The following is a 27,924-nucleotide window of genomic DNA, read 5'->3' on the forward strand; positions in this document are numbered from 1 at the left end:
GCTTGACTTCTGAGGACATGGGCACATGTTTTCAAGAGGCCAGGCAAATTATAGTTGGCTGGGTGCCAATTCCATGTGGCAGCCTCCAGTTAAGTGACATCCACATCCTGGTTACTGTAAGGATTTTTAATGACTAATGGTATACTGTAGAAAGGCACATTTTAGGCGTTTAGTAAACTAGAGGTATTGATAACTAATAATAACTAATAGTAATAAGTACTGCTGCAGAGGTACTAATAACTAATAGTAAATGTTAGACTCATTTAAGAGCTGGATTAACAATCATTACCTCTAGCATAACACAAACATTCCTGGGTCTGTGCATTTCACATTCCATTTGTTTCAGAGTCTTGTATTTACTGGGTAAATGCCCATGGGAATTCAAATCATGGTTGGACAAAGTTGGTTTGAGGGTAGGACAGGGAGTAGGGGGTTAGAGAGGGTAGAAGAGGTACAAGGGCCTCTTCTGACTTGGAGTGTCAGGGACACATTCATGTCAGGGCTTTGGAAGGGCCTCTTGAATGGGGTTTGGTGTGTGGAGAGTGGAAAGCTGAGTTGGGAAGCCTTCTTCTTTCCTCCTAAATTCCACCCTGATAACAACAGAAAAGCATCTTTGGCCTCCATGACATTAAAATATTTGAGCATTAAGGGTCAGGTGCTAGGCTTGAGAAGCTATTTAAGCCAGGCTAAATACAACTTTAGTGGAGATGTGCTGAGGAATAGGTACACTGTTTCTTTTAGTAACTAATGTTTAATTTTTAGAGAACACAGCAGGCCTTTTGAAGGCAGTTTAAGGAATGGGTGTGGAAGGGGGTGTGGGGGAAGGAAATCTCAGCAGAATGCTTTTAGATATTTCCTGTTATATAAATGCTACATACTTCTCATGCCTTCAGACTCATAGCAAATAGGACTGAAGCCCATTGAGGCTGACATTTAATTACTGTTACAAAGAATGTAGAAACTATATAGGTAATCAAAGAACCTTAAAAACTGGCACCAAATGGAACTTTTTCTTTTTCATCCAAATCTTACATTGTGGAATTTGAATGTGGTGTGATGAAATACACTTGGACAAAAAATAAGTGTGTTTGATTTTTAAAAAATGCTTTTGTTTAATTCATAAGACTTTCTGTCATAGTAAAAGAGTCTGTCTTCAGGTAGACATTCCAGATGACAAAGTGTCTCATTTATGGAATCCTCAGAGTAACTCGATACATTTATCTAGCAGTGTTTTAATGTGTGCTTGTGATGAAGAGTGCCACACGGATATCATACTGTTAGTATCTACATGTAATTTAATAAATTGAGATCTTGTGTTAGTAATGAGAACATACAAATTAAAGCTTTCTACTTCTAATTTTGTCCTGCATCCTTTTTTTCTCTCATTTATGTTACTCCCTCCCCCAGATATAGCCAGGTTTATCTGTACTAGTGGCTGAAAGATGCAGATAATGAAAGCTTTTTTTTTTTTCCTTCCTTGATTTCAGGGAAATTGATAGAATTGGGTAAGGCATTTGGGGTATTTGTCCACTGTAGCCTGTGGCATTGGGGGATGAGAGTAGCCATCAAACTTGTAAATATTTTCTTTATATAAATGCCATGTCTGTCAAGTTCATTGCAGTGCTCCTGTGTCGGCAGAATGTCTCGATTTCAGAACTGGCTGTCCCTTGGCTGCTCATTCTGGACAGTGCTCTTCACTTTTGTGAGCCATAGTGTTTTGTAAAGTGGGGCCTCATTATATCTATCTCACAGGATTTTTTTTTTTGCCTATAAAGGAGTTGGAATACATGAGTGAAGCAGGCCTGAGTTCATGTGTATTTGAAACATGCTTCAGCAGGGCCATGAGAAGTCTTGTTTCAGTTGGTGAACAATCTCAAGTCATTTACTCATTTGTTTTTAAAATTAATTCAACCAATATTCGTTGAGTATGTATGATGTGTGTTATTCTGTGTACTCTGAAGTATACAAAGATCAGTGATTACAGCCCTGGACCCTCAGGTGTCTAGAATATATAACTAGAAGGTAGTTATAACATAAGAAAGGTAAGATCAAATACTTTGATCACTGGAATCACTGGAAATGAAGGTTGGGAGGTGAGTTGAGGTCAAATTTTGAGTATCCTGAATGCCAGACTAGATACCTTGATTTTATGTAGTTGGCCACGGAAGCTTGTGATTTTTTTTTTTTTTTGAGGTGATGTCTCGCTTTGTCACCAGGCTGGAGTGCAGTGACGCGATCTTGGCTCAGTGCAACCTCTGCCTCCTGGGTTCAAGCGATTCTCCTGCCTCAGCCTCCCGAGTAGCTGGGACTACATGCGCGTGCCACCATGCCCAGCCAATTTTTTTGTATTTTTAGTAGAGACAGGGTTTCTCCATGTTGGCCAGGATGGTCTCTATCTCCTGACCTCGTGATCCATCTACCTTCGCCTCTCAAAGTGCTGGGATTACAGGCATGAGCCACCATGCCCAGCTGACTTTTTTTCTTTTTCTTTTCTTTCTTTTTTTTTTTTTTTAAAGATTTAGAAAGATCCTTGTATCTACTGCGAGATATAAAAAAGGGCTCTTTTAGGTAACAGGGATTTAAAACAAAATTCTTAGGACCCATTGCCAATTAAGGATCATTTAGATATTTTTCTAAATTAGTGGGAAAATAAGATATAAATTACTACAGTGTACAGTGAAATGTCACAAAACCTAAAAAAATCATTAAGTTTTAGAGCATGAATTGACTTTGGATCTTTGAGTCAAACATTATCATTTTATAGAAGAAGAAAATTGGCAATCAGACAGATTGTTAAATGTCAAAACTCTCCCAGCAAGCTATTCATAGAGATGGGGTTAGAACCTAGATGCTGTGGTTTCTTGTGCAGTGGGTATTTAACTTTACTATAGAGCTTTATTTTGGAGACTCCATTATTTACTTTTGTTGGTGTCACATCAGTATCTGTGTCTTGACTTAGTTGTGATGGAACTAATCATTCCATCCCTGGGTGTCATTGCCATTGTATGCACTGGCTGTGGTAGAAATTGTTAAGGATAAAAATGAAAAAATGAGGACAACAGATACCATTCTCATTCAGTGAAATAGGGTTTCAGATTATGGCATGTGAATAGAAGAGTTTTAAAAAACTCTTTAAATATGAAATGTCATTTTATGTCATATAGTATTATAATTTTTTTTTTTTTTTGAGACAGAGTTTCGCTCTTGTTGCCCAGGCCGGAGTGCAATGGCACGATCTCGGCTTGCCACAACCTCCGCCTCCCAGGTTCAAGTGGTTCTTCTGGCTCAGCCTCCCGAGTAGCTGGTATTACAGGTGTGCACCACCACGCCTGGCTAATTTTCTGTTTTTAGTAGAGATGGGGTTTCTCCATGTTGGTCAGGCTGGTCTTGAACTCCTGACCTCAGATAATCTGCCTGCCTTGGCCTTCCAAAGTGCTGGGATTACAGGCGTGAACCACCACGCCCAGCCTCTAAAATTTATATGTGCATATTTAAAAAACATTCAGAAGTTGTAAAATCAACAGAATTGATCAGTTAGGTATAAACTTACAAATCATTGGCACATGAAACTTTTAATTTTACTTAATCTATTGATGCTCCTTGAAATTTTACGTGTTGCTATAAAGCTGTTAAGAGTTGAGGAAGGACTGACAAGTACGCTTCATGTGTTTTTTACACATTTATCGAAGACTGGAAAACCTGCTAGATGAATTCTAAAAGAGCTGTAACACGGACTCAAAGCTTTTAAAATAATTTTTTTTTTTTTTTCGTAGAGGTGGAGTCTCACCATGTTGCCAGACTATTCTTGAACTCCTGGCCTCAAGTGATTCTCCTGCCACAGCCTCCTAAAGTGCTGGGATTACGTGTGTGAGCCACTGCATCTGGCCATGTTTTTCTTAATCATTATGTTTTTGGGTGGCCATCAGAGAGACCCCTTAAAAAATACGATTTTGGAATGACCATGGGATACCTATATAATAAGGTGAATATCTTTATGCATATAAGCCTAATTTGTTTATATAATATAGTATTTATGTTAAAGCAAGTAATTTTGGACATTTAAGACTGTGCATAAAGAAGCATTAAATAAAGTGCTGCAAGTTCCTCTCAAACCAGTGAATTACTAAATTTCTAATAATTATATTTTCAAGTAAATATTCATGTAAAATTATGTTTTCATTGCAGGAACACTTTTGAAAACTCGATTTCTAGCTTACTTTAATATAAGCAATCAGGTAGACTTTTACGTAAGTAGAGAAGCTGCTGTAAATCAATATTTTCTCATGGATACTAATTTGAGCTTCAAAAGAACAGTATAATTCAAAGGATGCTTTTATTTGGAAAGTAGGTTTTCAAGTTATTTGAAGGATAGTTGGTTTGTTGGAAAAAGTGAACAGAAAGCTATAGCAGAAATAATGCTGAGAGGATTAGTATTCCAGATGCTTATTAACTTAAAAAGACCCAAGCATTAGATTAACAGTTATTGTGCCCTTGGCCAGAGAACGATTTCCACTGTAGAAAATAGCGGGTCATGCTTGATCCATTATCTGTCTTAAAACAGATTCAGGAGGCAGACACCTAGAGTCACAATGGGGGACCAGCTAACCAGTTCAGCCTCATTGAGTGAGGCTCGAAGTGTATAAACTAAAACATTGCATAGCCTTGCACGAACATGCTCTTCAGACACCTGACAACAGTTTCAGGGGCTTCCTTGGACAAACTTTCCAGCTCTCAAGTCCTGGAGTCAGTCATTAGGATGCCTGTGGGGTACGTGGACGGTGGGTGGGGTAAAGAGAAAAGCACTTTTGAGGAGAGCAGGCTTGGGAACATGTATTGCAAAGGGTTGGCACAGAGAGAGGTAAAAGTCCTGAAGGTGAAACCTGGGGAGCCTGGGATGCTGAGATGTACTTTTGTGACATGATATTGCATTTCTATTAATTTTCATACTATTTATTGAGAGCATGGGAGAAATAACAGGGAAGAGAAATAAATAGTCATCATGTTGTGATTTATTTATTTATATTTTTTTTAAGTGACAGGGTCTCGCTCTGCCAGCCAGACCGGAGTGCAGTAGCATGATCATAGCTTACCATAACCTTGAACTCCTCAAGTGATCCTTCTGCTTCAGCCTCCTGAGTAGCTGGGACTACACCAGCTAATTAATTTTTTTTTTTTTAAATAGAGACAGAGTCTCGCTGTATTTCCTAGGCTGGTCTTGTACCCTTGGCTTTAAGTGATCCTCCTGCCTCAGTCTCCTATTATGACATTTAGAAAAAGTAATTTCTTCAAATCAATTTGGCTTTCCACTTTGTAAAATGAAGAGAGAAGGTAACTGATGAGAGCTTACAGTGACATCCATTATTTCAGATGCAACCATAAGGAAGCTTTTCTAATCAAAGGCCTTCATTTCTTCTTTGTACTGTTTACAGAGTTCTTAACACAAACTGCCTTAGATTATAAACATTTCTGCATGTGCCTTATCTTTCCAATTAGACTCAGTCTTTCCAATTAGCCTCATTGAGATCAGGGTCAAGGGTTAAAAAATAAAAGTGAAAACATTTATGTTGTGCTTTAACTCTGTATAGAATACTTTTCATATATATTATTTGGTGTCTTTTAACAATATATTGACTGGGATTTCCAAATGAAAGCTGGAAGAACAAGGTATAATACTTATGTTTTAAAATTTGATTTAAGATTCACTAGAGTTTAGTTATACTAAAAGTGTATATTGGTAATATCTTCATATTTTTATATTATGTATTTTGGAGTACTGAAAAATATACTTTACATAATCTCTGGGCAAATGTAACTAAAGTTTTATGAGATTTCTTTAGAGTAAATTTGAAATCGGTAAATAAACATGGTAGGGAAAGTTTTCTGACTTTTAAAATTAAAATTGGAAACAGTGGGAGATTTTAAAACTTTATGTTAATCAAAGTTATATCTGTAAATGATTAACAAACACTCAACTAGGTTCCCAAAGCAAAGACAGGCGTCCTGTGACCCACTACTCTCCCCCACACTTGATTCACTCTCTCTAGAGTTGACCACATTTACATATTTAAAAGTTTCTTTTGGTATTTGCCGCTGTGTTTTTAAATAACTTTATCTGTCCATCTCGACTTCTTAGCTTTGGATTTTGAGAACTGACTTCCCGCCCTGGTTGAGGATTCAGCTTTCTTACTGTGCCTTCCTCATGCACATGTGCCTCCCTCCCCTCATCCTCTTGGTGTTTTCTATCACCTTGTAAAGAAATCAGTAGTCTATGTTTACATTTTTATGACTATGTAAATATTATTCATGGATGACCTATCTGGTGTACTATGATTGCATTTCCTTTTGTTTTCTCTGTAGTTAATAATCATCTCTTTTTTCCATTGGCTTACTTCTCTATATTCCTATTACCAATTTGTGGCCAGAATTATAAATCTCCTTTCAGTACATTCCAGCACACTGTGTATTCTGTTGGTTGGGAACCTCTTGCGCCTTCTGTTCTTAATCCCAAGTTTGTCCTGGTTAATCATTGTAACTGCTGCACACTGTCATCCTATGGCCTCCATTTACTGTCATCTTGCAGGTTTCATTTGTCGTTTCCTGTGTTGGGTGCTTATATTCTGGATATCATGTCTTCCAGTTTTCTTGGTTTATTCTCTGTTTTGGTGGAGTAGTGTTGGAAAGGGAGCATAGATTTGTTGAGGCTTTGCATCTCCACAAATGCCATTATTCTGCTGTCGTATGTGATTAATATTTTAGCTAGGGAAATAATTCCAGGTTGGAAGTAATTTGGAGTAAAAATTCGATGGTACTGCTTTACTGACTTGTAGCTTCCAATGTTGTGTTTGAGAAGTCTGATGCTTTTATGTTTCTTGTTTTGTTGTTGTTGTTGTTATTTGTTTGTTTCCTCTTTGTGACCTGATTCCTCTCTGAAGTTTTTGGGTTTTGTTTTTGTCCTCATGTTCTAAAATTTCACAATGTTGAGTGTTGATGTAGGCCTTTTGTAACCATTGTGCTAGGTGGGTCATATATAATCAAGAAACCAGTGTCATTCCGATTCAGTTTAGGGAAATTTTCTTGCACTAGTACTTTGATAATATTTTTCTCTTTGTATTTACTTTGTTCTCTCTCTCTGGAACCCATGCAAGTCAGATATTAGACCTCCTAGATTGGTTGTTCACTTTCCTTATCTTTTCCCTTCTGTCTTACTCTTTGGGAAATTTTTTAAACTTGATCTTTTAATTTGTCAATAGATGGTTTCTGCCATCATATTGTTCATTTCCAGGAATTTTTAAATTCTTTTCTCCAAATATTTATGTATGTATTTATTTACCTCCCCTCCCCTTCTCTCCCCTCTCCTCCCCTCCCCTCCCCTCCTCACCCCACAGGGTGCTCTGTCACCCAGGCTGGAGTGCAGGGGTGTAATCACAGCTCACTGCAGCCTTGACCTCCTAGGCTCAAGTGATCCTCCCACCTCATCCTCCTGAGTAGCTGGGACCACAAGCATGTGCCACCATGCCTGGCTAATTTTTTAATTTCTTTGTTTTTGTAGAGGTGGGGTCTTGTTATGTTGCCCAGGCTGGTCTCAAACTCTCAGGCTTAAGCGATCTTCCTGCCTTGGCCTCCCAAAGTGTTGGGATTGCACGTGTGAGCTACTGTGCCTGGCCACATATTTTTCTTTTGATGGTAACCTGTTCTATCTCTCTGAAGATGCTAATTGAAGTTTTCTTCAATATCTCTGAAGAAATGAATTCTTCAGTTTTATTTTTTCAGTGTTGTTTTAGTTTCTGCTTTCATTTTAGGGGACTAGTATTCTTAGCTTTTGCATTTGAGATAAGTAATACCAACCATTCTGGCTCTTCACTCCTTCCAGACACAGGAGACAGGATTAACTTCCCTGCCTCCATGTGACTTGTTTTGACCAGTGGATTGCAAACAGAAGTGATGTGCACGTCTCCCCTACCTGGATGATCGATGCTTGTGTTGAGATTGGAGATGCCACAAGCACCCAAGATGCAGTGTGGAATGCTCCACACTGGGTGGGGGGCAGCTGCTGGGGGATTCATCCAGAGCCACTTTGGACTTGGCTTGAATGGGAAGTAAATGTTTGTTGTTTTTAACCACTGAGACTTTGGTATTGTTTTTTATTGCAGCATTATCTAGCCTGTCCTACTGAGACAGCTCTCAGTCATATTTAAGAATGAGGCACAAAAAGCTGTTTGGAAGCTCTCTACTAGTGGGTGGGGTAGTCATATGGCAGTGATCTGGCTTAGCGTTTCTGTTAAGGCACTCCCAGATGTTAAAGTCAGTAGATCTTTTCTCTTGGTCTGGTTAGTTTTCCCAGGAAAAACCCTCCAATTCTCCGGCCTGACAAATGTAAGCCCAGCTCCTGGGTTCTGCAAACTGAGTAATGGAAGTGGGGTTTGGGATGCTTGCTGTTCATGTGTGCACACTCTATAATGTTCCCTGTTTTTAATAAGGTACTCCTTTCAGCAGTCCCAGCCACCTGGAAGTCCACAGCCCATCTGATTAAGTCTTTCTAGAGAATAAACCTTCTGTTTCTGCCCAGGTTGGGCAAAGGCAGGCAGGGGGTCTGACTGCTTCTTAACAGACTTCTGGCGAGTCCTCCGTGGTCACACCCTCTGTCTGAAGTCTTTGGTGCTGGAATTCCTGAGCTGTTTCAGGCTTTTGCAGTATGAATGGATCTGCTTCTGGGCTTTCTCTGTTACTAACCTAGGCTTTCTGTTTTTCACGTCTGCTGAATCACTTACCACGCTGCAGTTTGCTTTCCACCGTCCCAAATTTTGTTGTTCTTATCTGCTGACCTTCCCATTGTCCTTTTGTGTTTATGCCTTTTTAAAAATCCCTTTTCTGCTATTTTCTAGAGGGAATATAGGTAAGCACATATATGAAATCTGTGCAGTGTTTACTGGAAGTTCTTTTTTTTTTTTTTTTTTTTTGAGATGGAGTCTCGCTCCGTCACCAGGCTGGAGTGCAGTGGCATGATCTCGGCTCACTGCAACCTCTGCTTTCCAGGTTCAAGCAATTCTCCTGCCTCAGCCTCCCGAGTAGCTGGGATTACAGGCACGTGCCACCATGCCTAGCTAATTTTTCTATTTTTAGTAGAGATGGGGTTTCACCATGTTGGTCGGGCTGGTCTAGATCTCGTGACCTCGTGATCCACCCGCCTCGGCCTCCCAAAGTGCTGGGATTACAGGCATGAGCCACTGCGCCCGGCCTGGAAGTTCTTTAATAATGAATTTTATCCTCCCAACTTTTTATTTTGAAAATTTTCAAACATAAGAAAAAATGGAAACAGTAGAATGGACACCATTATATATATCCTGCTCTTAGATCTGACAATTAACTTTTTGCTAATTTTATCATGTCTTCCTCCTCCTCCTTCTCCTCTCTGTCTCTCTTGCGCTCTCTCTCTGTAATATTCTACAAGTATATATGGTATATGTAAGATAAATATATCTATGTCTATATTTTCTCTTTTGCTGTAACATTTGAAGGTAAGGTACAGATATTATGACCCTTCACTCCTAAATAGTTCAGCATACATTTCCCAGTATATATGGTATATGTAAGGTAAATATATTTGTGTCTATATTTTCTCTCTTGCTGTAACATTTGAAGGTAGGGTACAGACAGCTATTATGACCCTTCTCTCCTAAATAGTTCAGCATACATTTCCCAGGAACAAAAATATTCTCTTACAGGACTATGATTATCATACCTATGGAAAATGAAAAAAATAGTTCCATAGCATCATTTAACATCTAGCATAGCTAACATCATCTGACATCTAGCATAAATTATGTAGTTTCAAAATTTCTTTTTTATTTATTTCTTTTTTTGTTCTTGTTTTTGAGACAGTGTCTCTGTTGCCCAGGCTGGAGTGCAGTGGTGTGGTCTTGGCTCACTGTAGTATTGATCTCCTGGGTTCAGGTGATCCTCCCATCTCAGCCTCCCAAGTAGCTGGGACCACAGGCACATGCCACCATACCCAGTTAATTTTTTGTATTTTTTGTAGAGATGGGGTTTTGTCATGTTGTCCAGGCTGGCCCCAAATTCCTGAGCTCAAATGATCTGCCCACATCAGCCTCCCAAAGTGCTGGGATTACAGGTGTGAGCCACTGTGCCTGACCTCAAAAATTCTTTTATAACTTTTTTTCCCTTAAAAATTGCAATCCCATCATGGTAAACATGCTGCAACTGGTTGTTATTTCTCTTCTGGACTAGAACAGTTCCTCAAAGCATCGTTTTTTGTACTTGATTTTTTGCTTTTAATTAATCTTGAACAGAACTAGCACCTATAGAAAAAGATAAATAAAGATGAGGCCCTGATAAGGAGATGTTCGTGAAAGCACTGGGAAACAGAGCACGTTTTATTTTTTAATGGTTTGTTTTTCTAACCCAGGTGCTACTAATCTAAAACCTAGCCACGCAGTGCTTTGCACATTCAATCAAAACAAAGAAGCAGTATTTGTCTTCACTGTGATGAGCAACTATATTTAGAGTTTTCCCAGCCCACCCCACTTCACCTTGCATACTTTGCCAGCATTCAGCCTCATGACTTACGTTTGCTTCAAATTGAATTTGAGTCTAAGCTCAAAGGGCATGCATTTTTGTTTATGACTAAGGGCTGATTTCTGAAGTTAGTATAGTTATCAAACATTCCTCACATTCCATATGTCTAATTTTTAGTGCTTGGAGGATCTGGTGCTATGCCAGAGGAACATAGAGGCTAGAGAGCACACGGAAATACCACCAAAGAAAGTCTCCATGTAAGCTATAAAAATTCAGTCGTGTGTTTAAATAGCAAAGCAAATAGTAGGTACGGGATTGATTTGTGGCATATTAGTACCATTCTTTAGGCTGCTTAGGAACATTTCTTAGTTTTCTGTTGGTTCTTGAAATTCCAGCCCTGGAGCTTAAAAAAATCTGTGATTCTTTCAGTTTGTCTTTTAATTGTACTCAGGGCCAGGATAAGGAGTTTTTTTATTTTTTATTTTTATTTATTTATTTTTTTTGAGACGCAGTCTCACTCTTGTCACTCAGGCTGGAGTGTAGTGGCGCAATTTCGGCTCACTGCAACCCCCACCTCCCAGGTTCAAGCGATTCTCCTGCCTCAGCCTCCCGAGTAGCTAGGATTACAGGCGCCTGCCACCACTCCCAGCTAATTTTTGTATTTTTAGTAGAGACAGGGTTTCACCATTTTGGCCAGGCTGGTCTCGGACTCCTGACCTCAGGTGATCCACCCACCTCGGCTCACCGAAGTGCTAGGATTACAGCCGTGAGCCACCATGCCCAGCCCTTTTATTTTTATTTTTGTTCTTTTAATTTTTTTGAACCACTCAGACTGCATCCTCTCCTTCTTACTCTCACAGGGGAAGAGAAGAATGATCATCAGTGGCAAATGGCAGCTGCAGCCAAGCAACACCGGCCTCACGCTCTGGGCAGAATGCTGTGCCCTCCTCATGGAGGAGTTTTTCAATACTGCAAAACAAGTACTTGCAAAAGCTAAGCGTGACTTAGTGTATGGTTGAAGGGGTCACCAGTGCAGATGTGGTCACCAGAAGATAGGTTCATTGAACACTTGTTGAATAAGCAGCAGTCACTGTTCTAGCCACTAAGGGCTACAGTGGTGGACAAAATAAGTCATGGGGAGGTAGGGAGGAGGACTAGAGCAATAAAGGAGATCAATTCAGACGTGATAATAGCATTAAAGAAATAAACTGTATGCCATGATAGATAGTGACTACTTTAGATAGACTCATGCATTAGTCATCTCTGCTGGGGTAATAAGCAACCTGTAAATCTGTGACTTCCACAACAAGTATCTCCTTCTAGCCAGTATTACATCGTCAACTAGAGAATAAAGTGAAATAACCATGTAAAAATCTCAAGGCTGAGGATCATGCATGATCTGTGAAATTGTTTGGTCACCAAAAATGTGTTTAGAAAAAAATTCAAATTGGTCTTGGTGAAATATATGCATAACACAAAAGAGTCAGATTATGACAATAAAAATAGAACCTTTGTAGATTAATATAAAGCAATTTAATACAAAGAAATCAAAGAAGGAAATTGTAGGGCCTTTGGTCAGAAGCTCCTTTGTTGTTTAACAAGTTTCAAGAATAAGAAGGCTGTTTCCTCTTCTTAATAGACATTATATACAAAAAAGTGAACATTTTGTAGAAGCAGACTATAATAGAAACTTGAATCTAAGTTTAAAATGCCTTAGATGATGTTAGAAAAAAAAAAGAGTAACATTTATTAACATGGGCATACATTTTTTGGATGTCTATAAATAGTCATCTTTGAAATGTTAAGCATGCTTTCCAGCATGTGCCTTTTCTCTGGCCTGAGAAGCTACAGGTGCACGGAGATTGACTAACTGACTCATTTACCTTCTTAAAGCTTTTTTGGGAAGCAGTTAGACTTGGTTTAATTGTCTAGTAATCTGGCCAGCTGCCTCCATGATCTTCACATCCTGGAAGGCCCGTGCTTAACTGAATTTCTTCTTCACTTTGGGACCCTGGAAGATCACTGAGAGTCAATGCTGGGTAACTCCATTTAGGTCAGTTATGTAGAGATCCCTTAGTTAAAGACCGGGCCCTACTAACAGCATCATTATAGCGTTAGGACATTTGTTCAGTTAAATCCCACAGAAATGGAATGATCATGTGGCCAAACCAACATACTTTCTTCTTGCATTTATCCAGGCAAGATTAAGAGTTGAGATATACTGAAATAACACCAACTTCACATTATGAACATTTTGAAATTTATTGTGAAACTCATTTATTTTGTCTCTAAATGTAACAATAGCTGCAGACTACAAAAGAAGTTAAAATCAGGGCCAGACAGTGGCTGATGCCTGTAATTTCAACTCTTTGGGATGCCAATGTGGGAGGATCACTTGAGCCTAGGAGTTTGAGACCAGCCTGGGCTACACAGTGAGACCTTGTTTCTACAAAAAAAAAAAAAAAAAAAATTTAAAAATTAGCCAGGCATAGTGGCACATACCTGTAAATCCTAGCTTACTCTTGAAGCTGAGGCAGGAGGATCACTGGAGCCCAGGAGTTCGAGGCTGCAGCCCAGCCTGAGCAGTAGAGCAAGACCCTAAAGTCCCTGAAGTCTTGCTGTGCTGCCCAGAGTCTCTTAAAAAAAAAAAAAATGGTAGAAATCAGAGGATGGAACTGAAGCACTAGATACTTCCCCACAAGCTATGGCTGAGTTAGTTCTTATAACTCTCCACTGACAGCAGCTGTGCCTTTACACCAGTGACCTTGCTGCATGGAAGCTTGGACTCAGTCTGATCTAGCTGAGCTCTCCCTTCGGAAGCAGCAGGCTTCAGGGTGCATAATCGAGAACTACAAGTAAGGCTAAGGCACCATGTCCCCAAGTCCCCTTACTGCAGGAGCAGCATAGCAGGCAGTGCTTTCTGAGGTTGACTTTATGAATCTGTGTCTGAGTAAAATACTTGTCAGTATCTAACTCAGGGCTCATTCAGGGATATTCAGTACAGTGTTGTTTTGGATACAATTAAAATGGCTATCAGTACCAGACGATACTGGAAGGGCTAAACTGTGATCTAAGCTTATTATAAAAGATGCTCCTGTGACATAAAATTTAAAAACTTACTATAAAAAATGAGGTAGCAACATGAAAAGCCTCATAAATTGTTGAATGAAAAAAGTAAACCTCAGAGCAATGTGCACAGTATATTATATTTTCTAGGCCGTATGTAGAGAAAGGCCTGGAAGAACACATACTGCCCCGGTGGTCGTGGATACTTCCGAAGAGAGGAGTGTGAGAACTGGAATGAGAGCTGGTGGTCAAAGAGACTTAGCATTGTCTGCAGTATTTTAATATTTTACAAGGAGGGTATATCCATGTATTTTTTAACTAAAATCTTTTATTAAAAGTAAGATTTTAAAAACTATTTTCAAAAGACCACCAGCTGCTGTGTGGAGAATGGGTTATAGAGGGATGAGAGTGGAAATGTAACAACTAGTTAGGAAGTTAATCGGGGCAAGAGATGCTAATAGGTTGGATTAGAGAGGTGGCGGTGGAGGAAAAATAGTTGTAAATGGGGCTGTGTTCTGGAGGGTAAGCCTGCAGGATGTTGATGGAGAGGGAGGCATAAAGGATGACCGCCTCCCGGGTTGTGAGGTGAGCATCTGGGTTGATGATGGTGCCATTTTCCAAACTGAGGTCATTTGGGGGAGGAATGGGACTGGAGGAAGTGGTCATGAGGGGGAAGTTAAAGAGTTGTTTTTTATGAGTTGTTTGATATGGCCATTAGATACCCTGCTATAGAATGATCAGGGAGATGCTCTCTGATAAATCTGGACCTCTAAGGAAACGTCTCTCTGGAAATCACTCACTCACCGTTTTCTCTAACAAACATTGAGCACTATGTACCATGTATGTGCTTGGCATGCAGAGATGAAACAGCCGCTAGGAACTCGGTGAACTGAACAGAGAAGTCAACTAAAAAATGTAAACTGTGTGAAATATTTGAATGGGAAAATACTTCCAGAGCTTAACAATGTCACTAAATATTGACAGCTTTGGGAAAACATGATGTCTTCACCAAGATGATGATGTTTGAATTAATTTTTAAGGATGTTGAATCTTAGAAGAAGACAACTGTTTAAGTGTGAAACTATAAAAGGGGCAGCATGGTGGAAAAGTGGAGGGAGAGAAGATGTTCCAGGTGGAGGGAACTGCACGTGTTAAAGATATTTTTACTACCTGTATATCAGGCCAACTGGCTTCTCCTTGACCTCTCCTGGGCTACTTTTGGTAGATTTTTCAGTAGTTGCTGTCATAGGCATCTGCAACGCAGGTGTCCTGCCTCTGAGCTGTGAAGTAGTACTTCCACACTTTGCCGTCTTGTCTCATGATTTCCTTGTATTCATGAGGGTATCTTGTTGGTACTAGCTGACATTTCTTTCTTCTTAGATGTTTAGTATTCGTAGAATACTGTGCCTGTAACTCATGCCAACCATGTTCTGAAACCTGGCCAGTCTCACCAAGCTTGAAGTCTATTTTTTTTTTTTTTTTTTTTTTTGCTTCTCAAAAGCTAGACTGGGATGCAAACATTTATAGCAACATCATTCATAGTAGCTAGAAGTGGAAACAATCCATATAGCTGTAAACTGGTAAATGGATAAGCAAAATGTGGTATCTGTGGAGTGAAATACTATTCAGCAATAAAAAGAATGGATTCTTAATGCATGTTATATAATAACATTATTATTTTGAAACATTTTGCCAAATGATAGAAGCTAGACACAAGAAACCACAAATTGTATGATCTTATTTATATGCAATTCCAGAAAGGGCAAATCTGTAGGGACGGGAAGTAGGTGAGTGGCTGCCTGAGGCGGGGGCAGGGAGATTTCCCACAATTCGAAATAACTTACATGAACTACATAGTCTACAAACATTGAAAAAAATTAAGAAAAAGGTATGGCATGAATGCATAAAATATATGTAGATACTAGACTGTTTTATTATTTACTACCATAAAATATACACACCATTATAAGACTTCAAAATTTATCAAAACTTATGCACACATTACAAAGTGTACATGATGCCATTTGCAGTTGAGAGAAATGTAAACAAATGTAAAGAGGCAGTATTAAATCATAACCGCATATAATTAACTATAGTATATACTGTACTACTGTAATGATTGATATTGCATAGCCACCTTCTTTTGTGGTGGTGAGCTCAAGTGTTGGGAACATCCGCTTAAAATGCCCTGTGATGCTACTCATCTCTATGTGAGCCGTTCCTCTCTCTGGTAAATTGCGTATCACGGTAAAAAGTGATCTCTCATGCTTCTCAAGTATTTTTCATTGTACTTAGTGCAATACCGTAAACCTTGAGTACACCATGGGACCCATACAAAGTGCCACTTGTGATGCTGGAAGTGCTCCCAAGAAGTGGAGAAAAGTAATGACCTTACAAGAAAACATTGAATTGCTTGATATCTACGGTAGATTGAGGTCTGCAGCTTAGGTTTCCACCATTTCAGATGGACGATTCATGGTGTATAAACAGATAACCTAAACTTAAAACATCAATAAATACAGTACAGTACTGTAAATGTATTTCTTTTTCTTTATGGTTTTCTTAATGACTTTTTCTTTTCTCCAGCTTAGTTTATTGTAAGGATACAGTATATAATACAGTGTACAAAATACATTACGTGACTGTTTATGTTTTGGTGAGGCTTCCGGTCAACAGTAGGCAATTAGTAATTAAGTTTTGAGGGAGTCAAAAATTATAAGAGAATTTTCAACTGTGCAAGGAGTTGGCACCTCTAACCCCTGTGTTGTTCAGAAGTCAACTGTACGTAAGTTTATACATGGACTGAAAAAATACCAAAGTATTGGAATATATGCCACTCTACAGGAAAGTGAAGCAAGGACTTTAATAACAGTTTATCCTGTTATTTTCTATATTCTCCATAATGAGAATCTATTAACTGTTTTATAAAATGTATATTTTTAAGTCAACATTGAAAACTATAGTATACATAGAGTTTTAGTTTGATACCAAAATATGATGTATATTTTGTACATAATATTATATCTACATATGTATATATTTATTTAAAAAACATAGCCTAGAGTGAAACACATCATATTGTTAACTGGGATTATTCCTATGTAGTGAGGTTATAGAGATTTTTTAAAGTCCTCTCAGTTTCATAAGTTTTGATAAAAGTAATATAGGTGTATTTTAATCATTTAACCTCTTCAGAAGGGAAGTTGTGACCCTTCAGAAAGGTGTGCTATGTGTCATTTCTTTGTTGTCCTGACTGGAGCTCATTCTCCAGACTGAATACTCAAGCCTCTTCTAGTCTTCGTCCATGAGCAATTATTATCCACCATGAAACTGACTGGCTGTGTGTTGAACTACAGGTTGGGAATGAGGCAGCCTTGGTGGATTTCTGTTATTTGTTTGGACAATAATCCTTTTTAAGTTCTCTACCTCTCTCAAACACCCATAGACTTCTTTGCTGGCTTAGCCACTTAAAATTTCAGACTATTTTTCAAAACCAAATAATCTGACAAGCAAACATTTCTTGGCACTTAGGAGAGAAAAAGAGGTTCAGGTTAAAGTGTTTGACCACTTTGTTTTCTTCCGTGGCATAAAAATACTTTAAAAACTTGCTGAATTATTGAAATACTTGAGATAAATTCCGTTATGTCTTTGTCACTTAAATCTGTTTTCTGCTGAGATATTCATTATGATACAGAATGTAATAACAGCAAAAATAAATCACAAGACCAAATATTTTGATGCAGTATTGAAAGATTTTCTTGTATCTTGTTCCATTGTCAGGAAACATATGTATCAACTAACACCTTAATACCAGCTTTCATATTGTTATTTGAATAAATGCATATACTATTACTTCTGTATACATAGAAAATTTTTGAAAGAATAAATTACAACCCTTTCATGATATAGTTGACGTTTTCTTTCTGCCTTCCTTCCTACTCTTCTTCCATTCAGTCAACATTTATTATGTGTCGACTGTGTATGAGGTAGGCATTAGGCGTCGTGCTAGAGAGCGAGAAGAAGGCAGGGTCCCTGCCTTTGAGAAGCTCATAGTTTGGGCTAGAGACTGAGTCTGAGTGTAGTAACATGCCTTAGGTGGCAGCTGATCCCTGTGGAGGTGGGACAAGATTCATGCAACACAATCAAGAATAGTATTTCTAGGTTAAATGGAATTAACATTTTTAAAAATTTAAATATTTTTATTTTAAGTTTTGGGGTACATGTGCAGTAATGTGCAGGTTTGTTACATAGGTAAATGTGTGCCATGATGTCTTGCCGCACCTATCACCCCATCACCTAGGTATTACGCACAGCATGCTATCACCTCATCACCTAGGTATTACGCACAGCATGCATTAGCTGTTTTCCCTAACAGTCTCCCTTCCCCCACCCGGAATCAACATTTTAATGGTTTTTTAACACTGCCAAATTGTTTCTTAAAAGGACTGTATCAAGTTACAAAGTCATCAGCAATGAATGAAAGTAGCTGATGCCCCACATCCTCACCAGAGTGAGTTTCATCACTAAGACAAAGCAAAACAGCCGGAAGCAGTGGCTCATACCTGTAATCTCCGCACTTTGGGAGGCCAACGAGAGCGGATCACTTGAGCTCAGGAGTTTGAGACCATCCTGGGCATCAGATCTCATGTCTACAAAGGAAAAAAAAAAAAAAAGAAATTTAGCCAAGCGTGTTGGTGTATACCTGTAGTTCTCTAGCTCCTTGGGAGGCCGAGGTGTTAGAATGGCTTCAGCCTGGGAGGTTGAGGCTGTAGTGAGCTGAGCCATGATCGCCCCACTGCACTCCAGCCTGGATGTCAGAGTGAGACCCTGTCTCAAAAAAAAAGGAAAAAAGGCAAAAACTTGATATTTTAATAGGCTTAAATTTTAGCCTCATTATTTTATTGTATTTGGCATTTTTCTTATTATTAGTGATGTTTAACATTTTCCCGTGTTTTTACTATCTTTTGTGAAAATATTTTATTCACTTTAAGTCTTGGCATTGTTATATACTTGCTACTTCTTTTGAAAACAAACTTACTGAAGTGAAATTCACCTAATGTAAATTAACCATTTAAAATTATCAATTCAGTGGCATTGAGTACATTCACAATGTTGTGCAACCAACCCCTGTATTTAGTTTCAGAACATTTTCATCACTCCTCCAAGGTACCCACTAAGCAGTTTCTATTTGCCCCTTTCCTTGTCCCCTGGCAACCATTAACCTACTTTCCTTTTTTATGCGTTTGTGAACTAGCTATTTCATATAGTGGAATCATACAATATGTGACGTTTTGTGCCTGGCTTCTTTCACTTAGCATAATGTTTTGGAGGTTCATCCATATTGTAGCATGTATAAATAAAATACTTCATTCCTTTTTCTGTCTGAATAATATTCCATTTCATGTATATACTACAATTTTTTTTTATCCGTTCACCTGTCGATGGGAATTTGGACTCTTTCCACCTTTTGGCTGTTATGAATAATGCTGCTATGATCATGCACACACATGTACTTACTCGAGTACCTATTTTCACTTCCTTCAGAAGTAGACCTAGAAGTCGTATTGTGGGATCATATAGTAATTCCATTTTAACTTTTTGAGGAATTGCTAAACCATTTTCTACAGAGGCTGCACCATTTTACGTTGCCACCCACAATGTACAGGGTTCCCATTTCTCCACCTCCTTGTCGATACTCGTGTCTTGTGTGTGTGTGTTTTTTAATGATAGCCATCATAGTGGGTGTGAACTGGTGCTTCACTGTGGTTTTCATTTGCATTTCCATAATAACTAATGATGTTGAGTACTGTTACTATTTATATATAAGTGAGAAAATGAAGGAAAAAGAAAGCCTTGCTCTTGAAGTTATTTTCAAATTAGTTAAGTATCCTTTGAAGAAAGGAAATGTTTACTTAAAATTAAATGAAGTGTCCTACTATTCAAAATAGGAGGACTGTTAAGCCATTAATTCTGTTTAAATATTTCATCGTTTTCATAGCAGAGATACTTGTAAAGCCTCCAGGTTTGTTTTTAACTTGAGCTTGTTTTCCATTTTTCTGTCACCTGGTTGGATTAGGGATCCAATCTAATTTATGCGTTTTAAACAATAGCACTCAAGGTGAACTTTGGGTCCCTGAAGTTTACTGATCACTATTACCTCAGAACTTAGAGATGTAAATCCTCAGGCCCTTCCCAAATCTACTGAGTCGGAAACCTTGAGAGTGAGCCCAACAGTCTGTGTTTTCATAAGCCTTTCAGTTGAGTCAGATCAGATGCACGCATAGGTTTCAGAACCGCTACTGTAAACCAACATTCTTAGATTGATTCTATGATAAACAGCTCTTGTGGGAGGTGTAATCCGCAATGTTGGTCTCATTAGCACCAACTTTTTTTAGCTTAAGTAGTCAGACAATATGAACAGTTAACTTGGAATCATGTTATAACCTCCTATTTAAGAAAGCATAAAGCATACAGTTTTACCCAGAAATTGCTATTCGGTTTACAAATCATGTAAAAAAGAGGAAAGTATTTTTCAAAAGCGACTTTTGATCCTTGGTCAAATACTGAAGTAATTTAAGAGGCACATACCCATGATGTATATTTTTCCTGTTATTTGTAATTTTTCAATTTTTTGGCCCTGCTTTTCATGAGCTATGTTTCCTTTTATTCGTAACTAGACTTTATTTTTTACTTCTTCAGAGCCAACACTGGGAAGGTTTTTAGTGTGAAGGTTTTTAGTGTGAAGGCCTATGCGGCAGAGCTTGCAACCACCACTGCCCTATAGTACAAATGTTGACTGGAGAGACGTGTGTGTGACCCTAACACATGCTTATTTGGAGAGGAGTGTTCATTTTTTTCTCTGCCCGGGCTATTCAAATGGAAAAAGTATACCTACTTTGCAGAGTTTTATGAGGATTTAACCTACACATTTATGTATATTAGAGCATGTGTGGTACATGATAAGCATTCAGTAAGTGTTTTATATTATTAGTATAATTGCTATATGTAAAATTTCACCTTTAACATAGAATTTTTATTTTTATTTTTGAGATGGAGTCTCACTCTGTCACCCAGGCTGGAGTGCAGTGGCGCAACCTCGGCTCACTGCAAGCTCCGTCTCCCGGGTTCACGCCATTCTTCTGCCTCAGCCTCCCGAGTAGCTGGGACTACAAGCGCCCCCCACCACGCCCGGCTAATTTTTTGTGTTTTTAGTAGAGACAGGGTTTCACCATTCATAGGATGTTCTCGATCTCCTGACCTTGTGATCCACCCACCTCGGCCTCCCAAAGTGCTGGGATTACAGGCATGAGCCACCACGCCTGGCCTAACATAGAATATTGTAAGCAGTGAAGCTTTTGCAGATACTATATCTGGATCCCAAAATCCAACAGCATGAGCCATGTGCTTTTTCAAAGGCAAATCACCCACAAATACTGTCTTTCAAGAGTGTATTTGTGAAGTAACTGTAGGATTAAGTGTTACGTGGCAGAAGGGAAATTCTATGATAGGGCCTCCTAAAGTCCTCCTGTTTACAGCCTCTAGGTTAGGATGAGGGAATGGTTAGGAATGGTTAGTAAGTGAATGTCAAAAGAAGAATCAGAAGGTTTGAAGAAAGATTTTGTAGGGTAGGGGCCATTGAATATAGACTGAAGGAGAAAAAATTAACCATATGAGAAGAGATAAATGTCAGATAATAAGAGATGGAATGAGACTGCAGAGTGAGAGGAGCGGCTGGGGTAAGGGCAGGAGACTGGCAGGCTAGCCTGGAGGGGGGATGCGAGACATGCAGAGAGGAGTGGGTTGTGTGGGTCTGGGGGAGCAGACCTGGGAGACAACACAGTTGTGTTCAGATATTTGAAAGTCTGTCATGTGGAGGAGGTATCAAATTAGTTCTCCTTGGTACCAGGTGACAAAACTCATGCTAGCTGTAGGAGGACCAGACCTAGGACCAATAGAGGGGAGAACTGTCTGAAGACCTAAGCAGGTGCAGACATGACATGAACTAATCTGAAGAAATGATCTTGGTTAGGCTGCCTTGTTATGTTTCCTGCCAGCTCTGTAGCACTGGGTGAATCATTTAAATCTTGGAGCAGCAGTCTCCTTCCTAACCCGTTGCACCAGGCTAAGGGCCTTCCTGGCCAAGTCCTAGTGTGACAAATTCGTTATCTGCTTGGCTGTCCTCACCTTGGCTCCTCAGGGCAAGGACCAAGTCCTTTCCTTGTTATATCCCCCCATTGCACACAGACAGGATCTAAAACACAGGACTCTGTGACACATGTTTTATCTTTCATATAAAACACAAAATTCTGGATGTGTCACATACAGAATTAAATCTGTAAAAAGTGGGAATAGGGGCTGGGCGCAGTGGCTCACGTCTGTAATCTCAGCACTTTGGGAGGCCGAGGTGGGTGGATTACCTGAGGTCAGGGGTTTGAGTTTGGTAAAACCCTGTCTCTACTAAAAATACAAAAATTAGCTGGGCATGGTGGCACGCACCTGTAGTCCCAGCTACACAGGAGACTGAGCAGGAGAGTTGCTTGAACCTGGGAGGCAGAGGTTGCAGTGAGCTGAGATTGTGCCACTGCACTCTAGCCTGGGCGACAGAACGAGACTCCGTCTCAAAATATAATAATAATAATAATAATAATAATAATAATAATAATAGGCACGGTGCGGTGGCTCACACCTGTAATCCCAGCACTTTGGGAGGCCAGGGTGGGTGGATCACCTGAGGTCAGGAGTTTGAGACCAGCCTGACCAACATGGAGAAACCCCATCTCTACTAAAAATATAAAAAATTAGCTGGGCGTGGTAGCGCATACCTGTAATCCTAGCTACTCGGGAGGCTGAGGCAGGAGAATCACTTGAACCTGGGAGACAGAGGTTGCGGTGAGCCAAGATCGTGCCATTGCACTCCAGCCTGGGCAACAAGAGCGAAACTCCATCTCAATAAATAAATAATAAAAATTTAAAAAATGAGACTAGAAATACCCATTAAAGGATAAATGAGATATGAAACAACCTTGCATAATTCTTGGAACATAATAGATAACTAATAAAATTAGTTTCTTTCTTTTCTGAAAAAATTAATATGTCACAAAATGATCTTCAAAATATTGAGTAACTGTTCTAATAAACAATAATATAAGTTGCCAGACACCCAAAAGGGCTTATGGCAGGAAGAATGGGGGAGTGAGGCTAGATTGGAGCCTCCAGATGTTGCCCAGTCTATTTTTTTGTCTTTTGGTAAAAGTTATCTTAGGAAGAGATGATTCTCCCCATTGTGACCTGTTCTTTTGTTTTGTTTTTGAGACAGGGTCTCGCTCTGTTGCCCAGGCTGGAGTGCAGTGCCACGATCTTGGCTCACTGCAACCTCCACCTCGCAGGTTCAAGCAGTTTTCCTGCCTCAGCGGCCCAAGTAGCTGGGATTACAGATGCCCACCACCACACCTGGCTAATTTTTGTATTTTTAGTAGCAATGGGTTTTCACCATGTTGACCAGGCTGGTCTTGAACTCCTGACCTCAAGTGATCTGCCTGTCTCGGCATCCCAAAATGCTAGAATTACAGGTATTAGCCACCGCACCTGGCCCATTGTGACCTATTCTGATACCTAATGTTTGTTTTCTAGAAATTCTATCTAATATGACTTCTTTCTTTCTTTTTTTGTTGTTTTTTTTTTTCTTTTTTTGAAACGAAGTGTCACTCTTGTACTCTTGTCCCCAGGCTAGAGTGCGATGGCCTGACCTTGGCTCACTGCAACCTCCACCTCCCGGGTTCAAGCGATTCTCCTGCCTCAGCCTCCTGAGTAGCTGGGATTATAGGCGTGTGCCACCACGCCTGGCTAATTTTTGTATTTTTAGTAGAGATGGGGTTTCACCAAGTTGGCCAGGCTGGTCTCGAACTCCTGACCTCAGGTGATCCGCCCACCTTGGCCTCCCAAAGTGCTGGGATTACAGGCATGAGCCACCGCCCCTGGCCCTCTGATATGACTTCTTTCTAATCGTTTAAGCTAATTTCCTCACACACAGGGAACTAATCTCATTATTATCTTCCGAAGTGGTTTGTATAATTTTTCCTTAAAAGCCATTTTTTTCTTGTTGCTTCCATCCACTGTTTTCTGCTATTCTCCTTTGTTTGTTTCTTTTTGCTGCTAGTTTCCCTATCTAGTGATAGATAGAAGTTGTTGGCCAGGCATGGGGGCTCACGCCTGTAATCCTAGCACTTTGGGAGGCTGAGGGAGGTGGATTGCCTGAGGTCAGGAGTTTGAGACCAGTCAGGCCAAAATGGTGAAACCCCATCTCTACTAAAAATACAAAAAAATTAGCCAGGCGTGGTGGCGGGCGCCTGCAATCCCAGCTACTCGAGAGGCTGAGGCAGGGGAATTACTTGAACCAGGAAGGTGGAGGTTGCAGTGAGCCGAGATCGCGCCACTGTACTCTGGCCTGGGTGACGGAGCAAGACTCAGTCTCAAAAAAAAAAAAAAAAAAAAAAAAAAGTTATTTTGAGGGAACTAATCGACATCATTATAAACGAAGATTCTTTTAGGACTGTGGAAATATTTCTAGTGCTTTATCCTTGCTTTAAAATTCAAGTTGTGAAACACATCTTTACCTCCTCCCTGTTCTCTTAGAGCAATTCAGTGATGTTTCTGTGAGCAGATTCTGTAGTAATCATAAGCAGTTGACAGGATTCGCTCTGCTTTGTGTTAGCTAAGCAATGAGAACAACAGATGCTACAAAGTAAAAATAACTGTTAAGACTTTTAATGTGTGTGCTAAACTGTACATTTGGGAGGCTCTGAATTGTGGCAAGAGTTTTAGTAACCTGAAATTTTTTTTCAAGTGCTTATTCATTTAGTGCAATTAGTACAAACTCAGTTTTTTTTGGAGTTGTGCTTGTACTCACACAGTATTCACCATCATGTAATTGTGAAGTGAACAGATACATCACTGTGTGGCATCTCATGTCATAGGACATGTATTTGAGTTGACAATAGATATTAAATAACTGTGAAAGAATGATATAATGCCAGCAAGGAGAGGAAATACCATGCAGAGTTAAATTTTGCATATAAACGTTGGCAAAGTGCTGCAGTAAATTACCATTTTCTTCATTAATATGAAATTCCTTTGCGTGGTGCAAAGGAAGACCTTTTTAAGCAAAGAGTAATCTCTGGAATTCAGCATTAAGACTCTAGTTAATTTCAGGATTTTGTTGTTATTGTTGTGGTTGCTTGTTGTTGCTCCTTTTCAGGGAACCAACCAAAAACAAACTCCATCCATTTTTACTTACTTAACATCAAAGAAAGCTTGAATGTGTAAGAAATTCCTTGTGCACAACAAGAGGAAGAAATTTAAAAGTTAATTAACATTTCCGTTCACTGTGTTTGTTTTAATTTATATTGTTTGTAATTTTGGAATACATCTGTTAGTTCTTTCTGCTTTGTGTTACCTCTTAGTACATCATAGTAATATTTATTTTTATCAGGATAGCACCATAATTGGGTGCTTAATTTGTTTGGAACCTGAGAATGTTGTTCTATTTATATTTTATAATTTGCATAAGAATTCAATCCTAAAACTTTAATATTTACAAATATCTATGTAGTGGTTTTACTTATTGATAGAGTGCAGGGAAAATATATATATTTATCCATATATAGAAAATAAAGTATTAAATTGACATTTGAAGGAACTCTGCAAAGAAATTTTTATATTAAAAATTTTAGGAATGGAGTCTTCTGAATTTTTCAGAGTTCACAATTACATGTATACCTATAGATGTAATTGTAGTCTTAGAACAGTGACAATTAAATGCTTATCTGCTAACCAGTTAATGGAACAAACTGGATTATTTCCAAATGTAATCAAGTTACTATTAACTTGTAATCATAGCACATGCCCTCAAGCTTTTGTAACTTCTTATTCTTAAAGTAATAAATATATACCTGTCATACTCATGCTTAAGCACATTGAATTGGTGCCTGGGTAATACTGGTCTAATATTTGTCTTTTGTCACTTAAACTTACCGTTCTCATGTTTCCTCCGTCTTCATTTCTTTAGGATGCATGTGCCTTTTAGACGGCATTGATAATGGAGTTAGTGAAAGAGAATAATCAAACAATGATACAGAGGGTGACCTGGCACAGGAGCTCTATCTAGTTGCTTCATTGAGGTAGTCAAAGAGACCATGCAGGCCGGGCGCGGTGGCTCACGCTTGTAATCTCAGCACTTTGGGAGGCCGAGGCGGGCGGATCACGAGGTCAGGAGATCGAGACCATGGTGAAACCCCATCTCTACTAAAAATACAAAAAAAAAAAAAAATTAGCCGGGCGTGGTGGCGGGCGCCTGTAGTCCCAGCTACTCTGAGAGGCTGAGGCAGGAGAATGGCGTGAACCCGGGAGGCAGAGCTTGCAGTGAGCCGAGATTGCGCCACTGCACTCCAGCCTGGGCGACAGAGCGAGACTCCATCTCAAAAAAAGAAAGAAAAAAAAAAAGACCATGTATGTAGACAAGGAGGTGTCCTAGGGTATAGGGATTTTTGATATGGTATCTCACTCTTTGTCAAAAGAAAAATCAATTTTCCGGGGCAGTTTTTGATATAAGACAGAATTTGAGCATAATTCTAAGAATAAAATGTTTTGTGTTTGAACTCAGATTGAGTTCAAATACACTCCGTGTTTACAAAGTAAATATGGCAAGTTTCCATATTTGGGCACATTGCTTAACATGTTTACATTTTACTCATCTAACATACATTGAAGCTTACCATTTCTCCAGCGTTACACTCTTTAGTTCTCGTCTAAACTTAATCTTTCCTCCTACCTCCTTAAAAAAAATACATTAGGAAACTAGGGCTTTTAAGGCTAATAACTTGCTCTAGGTTGTATAGTGAGTAAGTGGCAGAATAAAGATTTGAGCCCAGATCTCTTTGATGCCAAACTTAAAGCTCTTAACTTCTAAGCCGGTGGTTCCCGCACTTTAGTGTGGAGCAGAATTACCTGGAAAGCATACATTGCTGGGACTTAGAGTTTCTGATTCTACAATAGGGCTCAAGAATTTGTATTATTTCTGTTATTTTTTTTAAATCATTTTAGTTTGTTTTAGAGACAGAGTCTTGCTCTGTTGCCCAGGCTGGAATTCAGTGGTGTGATCATGGCTCACTGCAGCCTTGAACTCCTGGGCTCAGGTGATGCTCCCATCTTGGCTTCCCAGAGTGCGGAGATTACAGGCATGAGCCACCATGCCTGGCTGATTTTTTATTTTTTTAAAGACAGGGTCTCACTGTGTCACCCAGGCTGGTCTTGAACTCCTGATCTCAGCCATCCTCCTGCCTCAGCCTCCCAAAGTGTTGGAATTACAGGCGTGAGCCACGGTGCCCGACTAGAATTTGTATTTGTAACAAGGTCCCAGATGTTAATGCTGTTGGTTCTGGGAACTATATTCTGAGAACCACAGTTCTATGCTGTGCTGCCTGACTTGATTCCTCTGAGGGATAAATGAGAGAATTCACATGTGCTTGTGTTAATAATCACTGACATTTATTGACTACTTATAACGTCCTGGATGCTCTTCCAAGTTAATTCCTTTTTATCCTGAGTTTATTTTAGGAGCTAGTTAAATTGCAGGGAGAGTATGTGAGGGTATAATCACTACTTCAAAGAGAAGGAAACTGAGGTAGGAAGAGGTGCCCAGTAAGTGGTCTCACAGTGAGTCAGTGGTAGAGCGGGTTACCCTCATTATTGCTTCTGTCTGCTGAGCTGGTTTGGAAGGCCAGTGTCGTCTTTGGAGCCATCTCCAGAAGGAGAGATTTCATGCTATAGGAAGGTTGACAGAAAAGTAGACCCTTCCTTTCATCTATTGGTGTTTTTTGTCCTTGGAGGACTATTGTAGAGCAGGCCTGGAAAAAAAGAATTTTCCTCCTTTTTATATCATTCTTCAGCATTCTGAAGGGTGGATGATGTACTTTGTTATTCTGATGAATGATATGATTCTGAAAATGACCTATATTTCAGTTGAACTGTGAGATCTTTGATAGTCATTAGCATAGATAAAAGGGATTCCAGGAGATTTTGTATGTAAGAACCATGCTAGTGGTGCCAGTGCATTAAATTAGAAAATGTGTTGACTGATGGTGGCCACACTCCAGCAAGGCATCTGTGGTGTTAACCTGCCCATGGCTGCTCCAGTAGCCAAGGAAAATCTCAAAAGCAAAATGCAAGAGAGTGAGAAAAAATATATATATTGTAATTAAGTCTGAAACCTGTACTCTGCTTAGGAAACTGTGTGGTTTCTTCATTAGTTTTAAAGAGAAAAATCCTACA

At 39.3% G+C, this 27,924-nt stretch overlaps 1 protein-coding gene and 1 pseudogene across 2 annotated transcripts in view; one reads left to right on the top strand and one right to left on the bottom strand.

Moving 5' to 3' along the window:
- Positions 1-27,924, top strand: part of WWC2 (WW and C2 domain containing 2) — a 222,893-nt gene that overhangs the window by 64,358 nt on the left and 130,611 nt on the right. The gene's annotated exons all lie outside the window — the stretch shown is intronic.
- Positions 11,356-11,539, bottom strand: LOC116466254 (small nucleolar RNA U3; annotated as a pseudogene).

This window comes from Hylobates moloch, unplaced genomic scaffold, assembly GCF_009828535.3.
Source record: "Hylobates moloch isolate HMO894 unplaced genomic scaffold, HMol_V3 SCAFFOLD_3, whole genome shotgun sequence".
Classification (NCBI taxonomy): domain Eukaryota; kingdom Metazoa; phylum Chordata; class Mammalia; order Primates; family Hylobatidae; genus Hylobates; species Hylobates moloch.